The sequence below is a fragment of the Vespula pensylvanica genome, chromosome 25 (genome assembly GCF_014466175.1).
Source record: "Vespula pensylvanica isolate Volc-1 chromosome 25, ASM1446617v1, whole genome shotgun sequence".
Taxonomy (NCBI): Eukaryota; Metazoa; Arthropoda; class Insecta; order Hymenoptera; family Vespidae; genus Vespula; species Vespula pensylvanica.
The window spans coordinates 2,397,915-2,401,904 of record NC_057709.1 but is presented as its reverse complement, the minus strand read 5'-3'; the positions used below and the strand labels follow the sequence as shown (position 1 = coordinate 2,401,904).

Genomic DNA, 3,990 nt, shown 5'->3' with positions numbered 1-3,990 from the left:
CGACCGTATAACATCCTTTTCCTTGTGGTGCAACATTGTGGTGCAACATTCCGGCTAAAACTAGAGACCTTCAGTTTCTTTTAACGCTTTTGAAGAAAAAAAGACGTGTCCGGTCAATTGAAATAATTTTCATCGAAGGTCCATTTTGCTCAATTTTTAAAAATTATTCTTAGTCATTGACATCGTTTAATCGTTTGATTTCTATTGACACTTAATGAATATAAAACAAATAGAGCAAATCGAACAATTTCATTTTTTTCGATTTCTGCAATGCGATCACGAATGCAAAGAGTCATCGGGTGATGGTCAAACAGCGATGCTGAGCCAGAAATAATGTGAGATTCGCTATCCAACGAAGTGGATATGACAAATTCCATAGAAGATACATCGTTTGAAGAGAACAATTTTATATTTTGAATTAAAACCGAACAATTGTATGTAAAAACATCCTATCTTCGGTTAAACAGGAAGTTTAACAACTTTTGATTTTTCTTACAGTATACCCGATACTTTTATAATAAACTAAATATTTTAATTATCTTTAAAAAATTATTGAACAATTATAAGCCTAACAAGTTGATGATTAACCAGATTGATTTCATGAAAAAATAAAATTTAGAAAAAAGTATTAATACTTTTGTTTATAACGTTTATCCATTTATAAAAATAATTGTCTTCTATTTATTACTTTGCTAGTTACAACATAAAATCGAAAAATACACCAATCTTCACTCGTTGATTTTATCACCTTGAAGTGGATTTGCGCAACAAAATAAAATTGCTTAATCATACCTATATACATTCCACATATCTCCATACATTCACACTTTTTTGAATTTGCGGATTTGGAATTTTCTCTTGGAAGAACTTAACATTAATAATTAATACGCAATGACGTACAGATTTTATATGTGCAAGCATTTCGGCAGTCTTCGTTCGTATTTATATATGCACCATTGTCATATGAAGCATTCTTATTGGTCGCTTCATTAACCTGTGATTAGTCAACCGTTCGATAGTACGTTCTCCGATGACGCATATATGTATATATGTACTTTGGCATTCTACTAAGTTGCGATTACATATCGTGAAAAAGAGGTTATTATTTATATTCTGCGAAAAAATAATCTTGAATGATATTGTTTGATTTATGCTTTCATAAGGTTAATTATTAAATTGAAAACAATTTTCTTAACAAATTATCGAATGAACATATTTTCTCCTACATTGTCGAATTTACATCCATACAGTGTAAAGAAAGGTTATATAGTGCAATTTGATAAAAAAAATTAACCTTGATTTTTTTATCATTAAAATAGTATCTACAATTTTTATTTTACTTTTTTATCTTTCTAATTTACTTGATGTTCGAACAGCAATGTTCTTCTTATTTATGATGTTGGTGGAATTTTTCTCTTTTTAATTTGGTTATGTTTTGATTCTTATTGATCATAATTTTTGACCATGACAGGAGTGAAAGGAATGTTTGAGAAAGTAATAAAATAAAGCAAATCGAAAGTAAAAAAATAAAACTAAATACAGAACTTATCTTGTTATTTCAGATGTTGTCAGCGAAGTTAGGATTGAATTGCATTCAATGCATCAGCCATACAAACTACTACTTCATCAAGTTTCTGAAAAATTGAGGTCTAAGATTAGTGAAATTTAATAAAGTGAATATTCAAATAAGATGGTATAAACGATAATGACAATGATATAATCATAGATTTGAGTATTCTCAATTCTGTATTTAATGATTATAATTTCCTGCTTGCAGTGAAGGGAGAAGGAATGACATTAAAGACGTCGCTACAAGAAATGTGTTCGTTTGTAGAGTTCAATAATTTCTTATCGAAATTGTATAAGCCACGAATAATGTTTCAAATTGGCTAAGCACAAGGATAACGAAAAGGACAGAAACACGACTTCAACAGAGAAAGGAGAATCTGTCCCAGAGATCATGTTTTGACGAAAAGACTATTAAGGATTGTCTCCCAGACTGTATCATTGATCAACTATTAGAATATTATGGTTAAGTTATACGATACAACAAACATAACCTAAATGTTATAAACTAAAACTAGGAAGTAAAACGGCCATACTGAAGGAACTGAACAAGGAGCAAGTTGACAAAGAAGAAATACAACCATAAATATTGTCTAACAAATCAAGATTTTTAGTAAGATGAAAGAAAATTCATTTGGATAATACAGAAGAAGATGAACATTAAAGCAATGAATAGTTTTGACTGTTGTTTTTACTAAAAAGAAAATTTTTATTTAAATTATTTTTTACGCGCAATTTCTGAAAAGCTTTATTTTTTTAAACAAATCTGTTTTCTCAGGAACTATATAAGTTCCTAAGACTTACATATAATAACTTATAATAAGACTCTTAATTTTCCTATAGTTCATTTGTAACATTCTTTTGATATTAAGTTTCTAGAATTATAGAGATATAGTATAAAATAAACACAAAAGTATTGAGAAAGATGGAATGTAAATAAGTAAGAGAGAAGAAAGATTTTTCTCTTAACTCTTAATATATGTAGTCCAATGAAAATAAAAGAATAAATATACAAAGTATATAAGTAATCCATGGAAGTTTCATTAAATTGAACGCAACAGTTCTTCAAAAAATAGATTATGAAGTTAGCGAATTTAACGTTAGTGGGATAGGTCCTTTATAATTCTATTTCGTGCTGCTATTATTTTTTGCACAATTGCAACTTGAAAGTGCATGTATATATTATTTATAATTTCCAATGGTTATGAATAATGACAAATCGAAATTGTAATTATAATAAATTACAGTGTTAGAATTGCATCTTTTTAGGTAGTTTTCTATAATAAACTTGTTAAAATGACCGAGCAAATTCAAAACATTATCTGGAAAGGTATTATTTTATTAATTTAACTCGTACAATCTGATATTAGAAGCGAATTAAAAACCTTAATGTAGAAAGAAGAGAGGAAACAATAAGTACGATAGAGAGTCACAAAATGTCTTTATATTTACGTTTACAGATCAATTTGTAAAAGTAGAAACAATATTAATTCCATTAAAAGAGAGTGAATAAGAAGTTTCTTTTCAATTTGAATATTGACAATCTCACACTCATTCAGAAGTTTTCTTATGGTCAAATTATATTCATAATTATAATAATAGTTATATAATAATAATTATATAAATTATATTCATAATCCAAACAACAGAATTTATTGGAAAATTATTGATCCAGAAATTGAGTTGAGGACAGGCCATAGTATGAAATGCATTTATCTCTTGAGACATTCAAAAAAAAAGAAGAATGCTTTAACGTAAAGAGATGATTGTAGATTTAGTGAGTCGTTTACTTGTGATCCAATTTTTATTCTCGTATTCTTATTTCATCCTGAATGAACTTAGAGAATTTTTTATAATATATATTTCTTTAGTAGGCAGTTATAAAAGTACAACTCAAATTTACTATCATCAGTTTTATATGAAAGAACTTATAATATTTGAAATATGACGTTAAATCAGACATAAATCAGATAAGATATAGATATTCATAACATATATCTTGGCTCATTGAATTTAGAAAATATAGGTGTAATGAGTATATAAATATACTCATTTCAAAACAGTTTTCTTTTTTTTTTTAACAACAGCATTTCTGCATAAATTTTCAGCTTGACGTGGTTTTATTTCATCAAGAATGACCATCTGATGTAGCCAAACTTTGTAAAATGTCAAAACTAAAGGTGCGAACTTTGATTTTAATTTCGTACATATTTATATGTCTATGCGTAATTTTCTTTTGAAACGAAACTTTATAATGTTAACTTCACATTTTTGATTACGTTTTCGTTTTTCTAGTGAAAGAGAGATAATAAGAGATATAGAGAGAGACACAAAGAAATAGAGATAGAGATAGAGATAGAGAGAGAGATAGAGAGAGAGAGAGAGATAGAGATAGAGAGAGAGATAGAGAGAGAGAGAGATAGA

General features: G+C 27.8%; 1 long non-coding RNA gene across 2 annotated transcripts; it reads left to right on the top strand.

Moving 5' to 3' along the window:
* The first annotated feature begins 1,009 nt into the window (after positions 1 to 1,009).
* LOC122637303 lies at positions 1,010 to 2,245 on the top strand. Of its 2 annotated transcripts, XR_006329214.1 has the most exons (3): positions 1,035 to 1,261; positions 1,563 to 1,647; positions 1,778 to 2,245. It is a non-coding gene; the product is annotated as an uncharacterized LOC122637303 (long non-coding RNA). The 2 variants fall into 2 exon arrangements; XR_006329215.1 differs by having other exon boundaries at positions 1,010 to 1,261; positions 1,563 to 2,245.
* Positions 2,246 to 3,990: the final 1,745 nt, after the last annotated feature.